General features: G+C 37.7%; 1 long non-coding RNA gene across 1 annotated transcript; it reads right to left on the minus strand.

Moving 5' to 3' along the window:
* Positions 1–8149: 8149 nt before the first annotated feature.
* LOC129350640 (uncharacterized) lies at positions 8150–13558 on the minus strand. The gene is made up of 3 exons (XR_008604113.1): positions 13517–13558; positions 9894–10240; positions 8150–8654 (listed from the first exon to the last, which is right to left on the minus strand). It is a non-coding gene; the product is annotated as an uncharacterized LOC129350640 (long non-coding RNA).
* Between the last annotated feature and the right edge of the window lie 203 nt (positions 13559–13761).

Genomic DNA, 13761 nt, shown 5'->3' on the forward strand with positions numbered 1-13761 from the left:
GCATAATTTCTTGTTTGCATGTAATTGTAATCAACGTTGTAGGAGAGACAAAAAGTGAGTTTAAAATACCCAAAATATGTTTCTGAACTAGAGGCTAAATGCAGTGATTTATTTTAGTGTGACAGTGAAGAAACATTTTCATTTCCATCCCGCTCTGTAAGCAGGACGGGATCTGCAGAGACTTTGATTCATCTGCCGTCTGGACATGGAGTGTTGTGGGTCTCCTTCCTCTAATCAGACAGTGGGATGCTGCAGGTCACTAGACTGACCTCCTGTGCTTTGTGAAGGGGAGGAGCTCACAGCGCCACCTGCTGCTCATTGAGGACAGTAACTGCAGAACGATCCCAGCTTTCATGTCAGACAGGGGCGGATCCAGATTAATTTTAGTGGGGGGGGGGGGCACGGGGGGTACAACAGATATTTTGGGGGGTGGTTGTAAGTTTTAAAGCTGCTACCGACCTCTCGCTTTTACAAAGTTTTTTTCCATGTTTTTTTTTTTTTGCTCTTTAACCCAATAGGAAAGCTGTATATGACCTTTTCATTTTGGACTGTTAACATTCAAATTATGATGGACTTGTTTCCTTGTTTATGTGAATTACAACATCATTAGCTGCAACATCTGCCTGTTCTGTAAAACTGGTAGCTCAACAACAGCATCCTGAGGGCAATTAAGTCACAAATATTGTGCAAGAACAGCAATATTACAACCCTGACAATTTCCACTTCTTAGAATGTTTACTGCCAATTATCACACATGAAACAAGAAATAATATTCTGTACTAATACTTCTGTACTAGCCAATACACAGTGAATAAATATTATCTGAAAGTCAGGTTATTGTTGTTTATCAGCACAATACAAAAAGATTCATGTTAGACATATTCCAGTTAAGACTAGAATATCAGGATTTATGTAAATTTACCTCAATAATATGAATGTTCAGGTTAAGATTGTACAGTGATATTTATTATGTAAGTTTAACTGATTAAATTTAATGACTCTGCACTGCAATATTATTTATTATTTAGATTTACATCATTATTATAATATTTAGGGTCAGACTCTACAGTATTAAGATTAAGAAATCAAATATTCTATAAAATGTAAATACACTGAACTCATTTGGAGATATTTAAGTGAGACTCTACAATATTCTTTGACACAAATCTATCTAAATCCAAATTTTAATCATTTTTACTCCAAACATTTACTGGACTGATTAAAATATTAAAATCACTCCTTTCTAATCCTCTGCTGTACGTTCAAACCTGAGGCCTTAAATAGAAACACACAAGTATCTGATTGAAGGAACTTCTGCAGAGTCCTGGTTCCAGAACATGATGATAGAATTATAGACAAACTTTAACAAAAGCTGCCTGAGAGTTTACAGGTTTTTATGTTGGATTTCTTCAGTAATTTAATGAGTTATCAGCAAAAATCAAGTGTTCATTTGATGAACTTCATTTCCTAAAACATCCAGAATTGGAGCTCATATCTTTGGCAGCTGTAAAGTTTCTGCTCCTTCAAAGTTCACAACACAATGAATGAATTCCTAAAACACTCTCAATGCTGGAGAGCATTTGTGATGCTGAAGCAGTGAGCAGTTTTTCTGTTTCTTCTCTGGAGATGCACAATGAGGGACGTCTGCAGAGACTGAGAAAGAGTCTCACCACATCCTGACATGAGGAAAAAGACTTTATTGAAGACTACAATGAGAAAAACTATCAGACAGCAGACGGCTGCATTCAAGGTGAGCTCTGAACATTTGATCTGGAACAGGAATTCAATAACGGCAGCATGAGCTTCATTTCAGTCTGTAGCTGCTGAATTCATGGATGAATCATCTGGCACTAGAGAGGAAGACCATCAAACATCCACGTCAGCTGATGGAGGTCCAAGAGTCTCACCCAACAAACAACCTACAGAGTGAAGACCTCCAATCTGATTGGACGGCCTCCTATTCAGCCACATGTGTGAACAAATGCCTCTAAGCTGATTTGTTTTCTAAAATAAATCTAGTTTGAGTCCTAATCTATGCTTGTGTGTTTGCTTCTTTACACCTGCTGTTAACAGTTTAGGCTGTTAGATTGTTCCAGATAAGACAAGTACAAGATTCTTCAGAGCCGTTCTACCACGAGCCTGACAGGAAGAACTCCAACAGCTACTGAATGTTCCTGTGGTTCCCTCAAGGCTACAGGAGGAGTCCTACGAGGACGAGCAGGTCCACCTGATGGCAGCCAGTCGCTGTGGTTCAAAGCCAACACCAACTACGTGGACTTCTACTGGACCACATGGAGGCCTTCAAACCGGACCAACAAGTTCAGCGACTCCCCGACTCGTGGGTCTGAGGACGCCGCCGAGCCTCGGTCCAGCCGGCCTCCTGTCTGTGGATGTTTGAGTGCTGAGAGGTTTGTGGATGCATGTGAACGTTCTGTGTTGAAACAGCAGCTTTGGACTCAGTAACGCTGGGAAAAACCAAGAGCTCCTTTATTTGTGACTTCCACTAAAAAACTGATGAAAATAAGTTTGCCAGGGTTCTGACTGATAACAGATTATTAAATAATGAAAATAATAGTTTAAATATTCCTTTAAATAATCCTTTTAGGTCTACATTTCCTTTACACTGACTTCTTGGTAAATGTACAAGTATTTAGGGTGGAATATACCATTAAGCCCAATGTTCAAGGGTTCTGGGAATATACCATTAAACCAACCTTTTAGGTAAATGTTCCAAGATGTTGGGTAGAATATACCATCAGATCAACCTTTTAGGTCTACATTGGAAGATTTTAGAGTAGAATATTACTCCAAACCATCCTTTAGCTCTACATTTAAGGTGGAATACTGCTTTACACCAAGATTTTTTGGTCTACATTGAAGGATTTTGGGTGGAATATTCCTTTGAACGAACTTTTTAAGTTTATGTTCAAGGATGTTGGGTGGAATATACCACCTGTTTTTGTGTTGCTCCTCTGCGACCCTAGACAGCCGGGTCCTAATGTTTTTTGAGCAACACACCATACTATGATGTTTTTACAATGATGGTTCTACTATGGAACCAGTTTGACATGTTCAGGTGTTCTTTGTGTGAACTTTCAGGTATCAGAAGGTGGTTTTCAACTTTCTTTGTTAACTTTCTGCCTCAACTTTAAACTAAATTTCCTTCACTAACCCAACCCTCTGGACTTCCAGGAAGCTGTGTTCCTATTGGCTGTCCAGGTGGCAGCTTGGTGTTATCAGGAACACCTGAGCAGCTCAGTGTCTTCCTGCTTTATGTGGCTGCAGACAAACATTTCCTCTGTTTCTCTTCACCAGTGAACTGGGTTTGGTTCCATTGCTTTAGTTCGTTCTTTAGGTGTTGGCTTGCAGCTTCCAGCAGTAAAATCATCTTTAATGTGTTTCTTGGTGTGTTTTAGGGCTTTGTACTGGATAGTTGTCTTGGTAAATGTTGTTCTTTAGCCACAGTTAGCACATGGTGCTAATGTGTGCAGTGATTAGTGGATTTGGTGCAGCTGAGTTGTGTCTTTATCTTGGCTGTAGTGAGTCTTTAGAGGTTTTTGGTCAGACACATTCTGTATTCTTGTTTGAGAACCAGCGTTGGTTGTCCAGAAGGTAAGAGTTCCTGTCCTGATTCTCTGTTCTCAGAGGTTCTCTGGTAGGCTGCAGGAGACTTTAGCGTTTGGGTTGTGCTAGTTTGGTTTTTGTATGGTTTCATTTGGACGACTATCTTGAGGCCCCTCCATGTGGTTTAGTGAGGTTTTCTGGAACAGTTCTACAAAGCAACCTGCAGCAGAAGAGGCTTTGAGAGTTTTTAGGAAGTTCTGGAGACCAGACTTTAGAGCAGCAGAAACATTTGTCAGCAGTTTGAGCAGGAGAAGGTGAGCTTCAGAGTAGAAATGAGATGGAAACCTTCTTGACCCGTGTGGTGAGGTCCTGTACCAAGAGTTTGAGCAGGTTGTGAAGAGTCTGTAGTTCTTTAGGTCTGAAAGCACAAGAATCGACTCATTAAAGGAGAAAACAGGAGATGTTGGTTCTTCTGTAACTCTGCAGTTTCCAGTTTCCTTAGACTGAATATAAAGTTTATATTTTAAATGATTTGCCATGTGAGCCCAAGAAGACTTCAGTAAACTCCCTCCATCCCCTGGACACAACAGATTTTATTACCATGTTAAATCTTTTTTTTAAAATATGTTTTTTGTTTTAATCATAGTTTTAGCATAGTTTTTTCTCTTTTTTTCACAGTTTTGTCATCTGTGTAAAAGGTGCTAAACAAATAAAGCTCAATTGATAAACTGAATAATTGACTAACTCATGATTGTGACAACAGAAGTATTTTCATTGTGATTTAAGGGTTTGTTTCATTTCTAAGGTTGAGGTTAAAATCTTGACAGAAGAAAAAGATTAAAGAAATAAATTACATTTTAAAAAAGCAATTAAATCAAAGGAAAAAAACATTTAATACAACAAAACTTTTAAAAAGAAAATTAAACATTAAATACAATTAAATTATATTAAACAGACAAAATAATTAAATAAACAGAAGATACAAAACGGAATTATGAAATTAAACAACATTTATTAAACAAAAATATGAAACATTGAAGATTAAATATTTTAGATAAACATTTAAAAAATAAAACTAAACAAGAATATTACACATTTTTCAAAAATACAAAACATTAAATTAGATTAAACCTTTAAAAATACAAAACATTGAATTAAAAATTAAATGTTTAATTGGAAAATTAAATCTTAAAGACAATAAAACTTTAAATAGGAATTAAACAGAAAATACAATGAAGCATTTAAAAAGAAAATTAAACATTGAAAGGTGGTAAAACATTTAAAAAGAAAAACCTTAAAGATTTAATCGAAAAATTAAACACGGGGAAAGAAAAGGAAATTTTTCAAACAAGCCGATAAAACATTTGAAAAAACAATTAAACATTAAAAAGACAAAACATTTGGAAATCAAATCAGACATTAGAAAAGATTAAAAGGTGAGAAAAGAGCAAAACTAAACATTTAAGAAGAATCAAACTAAAGACAAAACATTTGAAAAGACACCAGTTAAACTTTAGAAGATCAAATTAAACAGAAGAAACAATAAAATGATCAAAAGAGCAAAAACAGATAAAGGTCTGAAAGCGTTTTCTAGTCTGAAATGAAAACATCGTTGTTTCTTCAAACATTTCCTCTTTCTATGTTCTTGGTTTCATTGTGGACAGATTTACTAAGAACTCATTTCAGAAAACTGCTTTCCAGATAAAGTCTGCTAGTAGTTGAAGGCATTTATCAAACTAATGTTACCTTCTGATCTCCACAAACTTTACTCTTCAGTGAAGAGAATCAAAGTTTGTTGAGTATTTCTAAAAAACCCACAGGTGAAGGTCTGAGAAGAACTCAGATGGATGATCTAAATGTGAAATCAAGACTCATGGTCAAAAGTTTTAAGGCTTCTGTTAACCATAAAGTTCAAACTAACAGAGAAGTACTGAGAAACTTTTAAAATTTCAGTCCTCAGACTGTCTAAAGGTTCAAACTAACAGAGAACTACTCAGGAACTTAGAAGATATCAGTCCTTGGACTGTCTGAAAGTTAAATCTAACAGAGAACTACTGTGGGACTTAGAAAATTTCAGCCCTCAGACTGTCTGAAAGCTCAGGTCCTGAGGACTCGGGAGGTCTGGAGGCTTGGAAAGTCTTGGAACTGAGGGTTCAACCCTCCAGCACAAAGGCTGAAGCCCAACCTCCTGAGAAAAACGGTCGAGTCGAGACTCGAGTAAAAAAAAAACTCAAAAAACGACAAAAAATAGATGATAAATGCGCAAAAAAAAGAAGATTTAGTATCTGAGTGAGTAGCTCAGGGGGATAAGAAGAGGACTACCAAGTGGAAGGTCGCAGGTTCAAGACCCGCCACTGGCCTTTTTCTTTGTTCGTCTTTGTCAGGATTTTGATAAAATTTAAGAAGTGTCTGGTCTTGAACCAGCGACCTGCAGCTCCATAGGCAAATCCTTAACTCACTGAGCTACAGATCAGATAAAAAGAAATAAATTCGTCGTCCCTTTGGCATCGTAGTTTCTGAAGTCACCACATGGGCAGAGCCAAGGCGGAGTCTGGGAGGAGTCAGGGCGGAGAGTAGGCGGGGAGGTGGGTGGCAGCCTCCCCCCTCTACTCCCCCACCTCCCCCCACCACCCACCACACCTTCCCCCGCCCCACGAGTTCTTCGAGTCTCCACGAGTTCTTCGAGTATCGACAGGTTTTCCCGAGTTTCTGGAGTTTCCACCAGGTCGGAGGCAGAACAAGTTGTCATGAAGAGGTGTTGATGTCAGCCAGGATGGACTGACTTTTTACAGCGACTAGAAGGAAGACGACTAGAAGAGCAGGTCTTTAACCAGCATCCATAAAATCCATGGAGTCGGCTCCAGAGAAATGAAGGGAGGTCAATTTTTTATCAACCTCCATCCAGATGTTCAACTTCATATCTTTACTTGGACATTTTTAGCACCACAAACCTTTAGTGTCACACTTTATCATTTATTAGGACTTTATCGGAATCCACCAGCAGATTTAGTTTTTGTTGAGAAACTTTATTCTTGTCATCGTGGGACTGCAGTATTTAAAACTGTTCCTTCTATTTGACCTCATGTTTATTAGTTTTAGTGGAGAAAGTTATTTTAGTTGTCGATTAGTCTCTTAAAAACCAAATAATAAATTGGATTAGTCAAGCGGTTTAAATTTCTTACTGTCATATTTTAAATGTGACAGAAAATGGAAAAATAAAGTGTCTTGAGACAATTTCACCTGTAACTGGCGTTATATAAATAAAATTGAATTCAAATTGTATGTATCTTGTAATGGAGTAATTCAGCCATATATGTTGGAAAACACATTTTCTTTGACCATTAATCTGTCGATTTTCTCCAGTAATTCATTTCTTGTTTTGGTTTATAAAATGTCAAACCCAAATATATTCAGTTTACTGTCATAAAAACCAAAAAGATTTACATTCATGATGCAGGAATCAGGCAGTTTTTCACGTTTTATCTTAGTTTAGTCAGAAACATAGTTGATAACGTGAATTTTTGCAGCGTGCGAGCTGTAAAAGGTTTTAATCTTTGGGGCCGAGTGTCAAAAAACATTTAGAAACCAACATCCACGAAACACTCAACAAAGATTTGAACATCATTAAAGGGAAATCCAACTTTTGCATGACAATGTCTAATTAAAGGACATTTATTTCCAACGTAAATGTGTGATATTCATCCTCTGGAGCTTTCTCTTCACATTGTCTTCCACCTGGACTGGTTTGGTGCAACAAACATTTGAAAAACTGCACTTTAACATCAATGAATGACACTGAAGTTTAATCTCTACATAAATGAGACTGAGTCTGGATGTGCTGCTCTGTCATTAACTCCTAAGTTTAGGGAAAGTTCAAACAAAAGAGGACAGTTTAGAGAAGACTTGAGAATGAGCTTATTTTGAACAAACATCTCAGACTTTCTGAGCTTCAGCACCTCTAGCAAGATATTTTAACAACAAGCAACTCAAGAGATCCAGAAGTTGGAGAGAGTTAGCTTTAGCTGAGCCAAAGAACATGTGGGACGCTAACCTAGCAAACATTTCAGACTTTTCTCTGTGAATTCTGAGAAATAATTTACTATTTAATGACAGAGCTACACATCTTAACTCAGTCATGAAAACAGACTCTAATTCAGTGTCATCCATCCATATTAAAGTGCAGTTACCCAAAATGTTTGCTGCATGAGCTCCAACAAAACCTGTCCAGGTAGAAGGCCACTTTGACAAACAGGAAGTGGACGATTCCAAGCAGATTTATAGAAGGGGGAACCGGACTGTACTAAGTGTGGTCGAGTACAGAGGGGTGTTTTGTGGGTTTTTAAGGCTGATAATGATTATTACTGAGACATTTGGAGTAGATATTCATTTGCAGTGAATGAAAATATTTAAAATCTTGGAGTTAAACTTAGAAGAACACAAACTCTAACAGAAAACTTTGTTGGTACGTTTTTGTTTTGTTTACAGATGTTAAATTAAAAGAGTTTTATTCGTGACGGATAACCAATTAAATCACTCCAGAAGACAGAGCGACCACAGGTAGATAAAGGTTCAGAGCCAAAGTAGCGCCATTTTTAAATGTATTTATTACCATAAATCAACAAAAAAAATAAAATACTGATAATCAGTAAATCAGTCAGCCGACAATTACTACAATTCTACAATGTATGTCTCTTTCCTTGACTTGTTATTTGTACAATATACGATGTATATGATGGCGTTTTTTCATAGCAAAGGCTATACTATGATGTTTTCTAAGAGACATACGATGCTACTCTGTTTGTTCTGGTCCTGGGCTGCTGCACTCCTCCTCTGTTGTTTTCTGGATTGTACTCAGCTGCATGTCTTCGTCCACCCGGCCTCCGTTGACTCGTCCGGCCTGCCGTCTCTGGAGCTGAAGCTGGATTGGAACAGACCAAAGTACAGTCCAATCACGATGCCAGCTGCCTCTCAAAAGGCTCCTTCATCTGGTAGGTGGCGGAACTTCTTCTGAGGAGAAGCTGAGCAGGCCCAGCAGAACTTTGGAGATGTGTTCCAGTGGTTGGTGGATGTGTGGGGAGATAGAGAGGGACCTTTGAATTGTTCAGAAAGGAAAACAGGGAACCCATTGGTAGTTTTAGTTTAGGGTGCTACTGTGGTGTGTTTTTGGGTTTTAAGAGGTGAACAGGAAGAGTTTTTTTTTGTATTGATTGTCTTTTACTTTGTTCCTGGTTGGAATGCCCATCAATGTCAACGTGAAGTTCACTTTTAGTTCTGTTGATTTATTTTTATTTTACTAACACCCATTTGCTTTTAACCCCCTCACATGTTGTGTTGTTGTAAACTTAGTCTTTCAAATAAATACTCGTCAAACCCTCTGGAAACCAGCGTTTGGACTTTTTGTGTTGCTCCTCACCTACTTCAGACAGCCGGGACACAACAACGTTTTGTGGACTAAAGGCTTTTCTATGACGTTTTTAGAGCGACATGCTATAACGTTTTCTGAGCGACATGCTATACTATGATGTTTTTAGACCAAAGGCTATAATATGACGTTTTTTGGGCGACATGCTATACTATGACGTTTTTAGAGCGACATGCTACACTACGAGATTTTTAGAGCGACATGCTATGACGTTTTCTGAACGACATGCTATACTATGACGTTTGTTGGACCAAAGACTATACTCTGACGTTTTTGGAGCGACATGCTATAGTATGACATTTTTAGACCAAAGGCTACACTCTGACATTTTTTGAGTGACATTCTATACTATGATGTTTGTTGGACGACATGCTATACTATGACGTTTTAAGAGCAACATGCTAAACTATGACAATTTTAGAGCGACATGCTATACTATGACGTTTGTTGGGCGACATGCTGTACTATGGACGTTTGTTGGATGACATGCTATACTATGGACATTTTCTGGACCAAAGGCCATACTATGACATTTGTTGGGAACATGCTATACTATAGGCTTTTTTAATTGAAATATTACTATGATGTGTTTTTTGTTTGTGTTTTTTTGTTTTTTAGCAACATATAATAATTTGAACAGTTTTAAAAATTACTATACTTTTACTTGTGCAATGAAATATTATTCTTTTTAGGCAAAGGCCATGTTTGATTACATATAGGCTATTAAATAAATGTTTATTAAAAACTAAAAAGTATTTAAAAAATAATAACCAACGTAGGCATTTACTGAGTCACTAAAATAGTGTAGAGTCTACGGCCACATCAGCATTATTATAAGCATCCTCTGGTAAATTCACAGCCATATACTGTAGGAAATCTAGCTGATCTCATCATGATGTCCACTTACCATATGGACTTCAGGAGATGATTAGATGATGATAAACTGTGACCTGCTGGTTGGGTTCTCTCTGTTCTCGTATTTCCTCCATGTTTGCCTCCTGATGCTGCCTTACTTCAGCCAGTCCATGAGCAACAGAAAACACAGTTTGCCTTGTACCCACTGCCAGGGGTTCCACTCTTCCCACTCCAGTCTGTACATTTGCAAACGTTTTTGCTTCTTTAGACGTTGTGGAGTTTCAGGTGCAGCAGCTTCTGTAACCAGGCAACCAGAGACAGGACCGGACAGGACCGGACACACAGAGACGTCTGAAGTCTGTCCACTGGACCTGGCATCGGGTCCTCGCTACAAAGGTCCTACGAAGATGAAATTGGTTGCCCTTAATATTTCCTGTGTTTTATTTTATTCATTATGCAGTTTTGATGAGTGTGTGACAGACGTGTATGAGACATTTATGAAAATACGGAACAACTTGCGTCCCGTATTGAATCAATACGGGACGCAACAATTAATTGTCAAATAAAGGACGTTTCCGTATTTTAAGGGACGGGTGGCAACCCTACAGAGCAGTGTAAAGAAACCGGTCACCTAGCAAACTGAATTAGTCTAGGTAACACTTTGTTTATTATGTGTGTTTTCTGCTCAAGTTAATGTCCTGGTTTGATTCATTTTAAATTACTCCTGATCTTGAAAGGTTTTAAACTGTGCAGTCAAAGTAGTTACAACTGTGAGCGAATAGCTTGAAATGAACTGCCTTAGACTGCTCTGTTCATAGCTGACCATTCTTTCACAGCATGGTATATCAAGAGTTATTGTGCAATGATAGATAAATGCAGCCCATTTTTCAACTGTTTCCTGTTTAGTATGCGTAACCTCCTCTTAATTTGTTCTAAAAGAAATGTCTAATGAGGCAGTCTAGTCTTTCAGTCAGGTTAAGTCATTTATCCCATTGGTGGTTTGCATTATATAACTTTGTTTTTCTCTGTTCTAGGAACTATTGTTAAATCATCTTTATGTGAGACTTTGTTCTCGTTTGGAGCATATTCTCGGACGCATGCCTCTGGATCTGGACTTCTTAGAGTTCACTTGCACACAAGAACTTGTGTTTTTAAATGCTTTATCCAACCAAGTAGAAGTTTGCCCAGCTATTTTAAATGCACTAACACAGCTACACCATCTTATCAGCTCAGAAAAAGAAAACAGGAATCAGTGCATTGCAACTGTGCACTCAGAGAGAGGAGCAGCTGGGCGACAAACAATGCTCACATCCCCAGAGCACCTGTACAACTTACTGGAACTTAATATGTCTGTCCCATGTATAGACAATGGTATCTGTGAAATATTAGCTTAGTATGTCAAATACTTTCTTAGATTTTTTTAAGTGGACCATAGACCTAGTTTCAGTATTTTTTTCTCACATTCAAATTTGAGGCTATATATAATATATATATAATATCTCAAGAATAATTCAAGATAAAAGCCTGAAATTTTCATTTATTTGTCTTGCTAACATAAGCATATCAGATTGCTATTAAATACAGCGGTGGAAAAAAGTTTTTGGACACCTCCTACATTTGTGAAATATATTGCATTAAGAATCCCTCTGAGGTCTTCAAATGCAATTTCTATTAGTTCAGTCACAGCCATAATACGAAACAAATCCTAAAAAAGTCAATAAAAACTTGAAATTCATTGGTTCCTTAAAAATAAGACATTTTTAGTATTGGGTCATTTTGGTAGAATTTAGTTTTGTTAGTCATGTAAACAATAAACAAAAAAAAGCATCATTTGTGTCTGTCTAATGCAGTCACACCTTTTGAAACACAAAAGACTTTCCAACAAATATTTCACGATAATATTTGAGATTCTGGAAAATTTTCAAGGTGCCTGAAAACTTTTTTCCACCACTGTATCTGTCAAAGCATGAAAATTTGCCATTAGAAAAATGCCACTATCTCCAGAACGATATATGCGGTCATGGTTCCATTATGCCAATGTCATGGTAATGACTGGATGCAGGGCTAATTTACAAAGAAACTACACAAAACAACATGTCAGGTTTCAAAGATTGGACTTTTCATAGACCACTTCATTTTTTTCATATTTCAACTCACCCATAATCTGAGATTATTGACCTACTTGTTCAGTATTATAGATTCTTCATCATTGTTCTGAGATAGTGTAATTCAAACAACCTCAAATTTCAATGTGCAAAAAAATGCCTGTTGAAGTAGGTTGACAGTGACAGCCAATTTAAAAATATTTTTTGCTCTGACAGTATTTGGCATACTATATATATATATATATATATATATATATATATATATATATATATATATATATATATATTTTTTTTTTTTTTTTTTTTTTTATTTATTTATTTATTTATTTATTTATAGGCTGCTGTTTTGTAATATTGCAACGGATTTTCATCCCATTCACCAGTGAGAAAATAAAGTCCATACAGTCCAGTTCATTTTTTACTCCTGCATTAATGCCGTGATTGCATGTATTGTTCACCAGAAATATTCTTAACTTCAGATACTTTAAATGTATGGCAGAAACACGCATACTTGAGCCAGATAACCTGTCAGGTGAGTTGGGAGAACAGGTAGGGGAGGGAATCCAACAGTGCACTTAGTTTTGTCAGTCAAGTAAAACTAACTAGAGAACAACACATAACATCTTGACTGGCAAGTGCAAATACAGGCCAGGATGTCAGTCTTAAATGATGTGTAGTCCTTGTAACGTCCTGGGAATGTAAGGTCTCATAGCAAGAGGAGGCTGTGGGGTATCTGCCATTCACTACTTCTGTGGAGAGAGTTCTTGGTAGAGTCTCCCATCCAGTCCAGAATTTCACCAGACTGGTCAGTTCAGACGGTGTTGCTATGGAGTGGATTAAAATTGATTAAATAAATGGCTACAACAAATGATCAAAAACAATCTAGGGTACGCATACTAAACAGGAAACAGTTGAAAAAATGGGCTGCATTTATCTATTATTTTTCATTGCACAATAACTCTTGATACAGCTGTGAAAGAATGGTGGGCTATGAACAGAGCAGTCTAGGGCAGTTCATTTCAAGCTATTCGCTCACAGTTGTAACTACTTTGACTGCACAGTTTAAAACCTTTCAAGATCAGGAGTAATTTAAAATGAAACAAACCAGAACATTCACTTGAGCAGAAAACACATAATAAAATGTTACCTAGACTAATTCAGTTTGCTAGGTGACCAGTTTCTTTACACTGCTCTGTGATTTAACTGCATTTTGGGCGCATAAATCACACTTCCACCCATTTGTGCGTTTATAAAATTGTTACTCAACTACCCAGCTGCAGAACGTGCTGTCTGTATGACCTCATTACTGTGCTAGCGCGGCTAGCGCTGTATTAGCGTGGCTAGCGCTGTATTAGCGCGGCTAACGCTGTATTAACGTGGCTAGCGCTGTATTAGCGCGGCTAACGCTGTGATAGCGCTGTGCTAGCATTGTATTAGCGCGGCTAACGCTGTGCTAGCGCTGTATTAGCGTGGCTAACGCTGTGCTAGCGCAGCTAACGGCATGCATTACAGCGAACTGACTCTCACAAAAACAAACCACATACAGAACAAAAAGGATTAATACACTCACTGAAGCGCCGTCGTTCATGCTGGTAGCCGTGGTTGTCCCCGGTCTTGTGAGGTGAACCGTCTGCGTCACATGACCGGAGGAGCGCCACGTGATTGGCTGGGCATTGGTTCGATTTTGGCCAGGATCGATTGTTTACGCCTGAGTCCCCCGGATGTGAACAGCGATTTTTTTGACAGTGAATTTTGAACATTGAATTTTTTGATGGCGAATTTTGAACATTGAATTTTTTGATGGTGAATTTTGAA

This window comes from Amphiprion ocellaris, chromosome 15 (genome assembly GCF_022539595.1).
Source record: "Amphiprion ocellaris isolate individual 3 ecotype Okinawa chromosome 15, ASM2253959v1, whole genome shotgun sequence".
Classification (NCBI taxonomy): Eukaryota; Metazoa; Chordata; class Actinopteri; family Pomacentridae; genus Amphiprion; species Amphiprion ocellaris.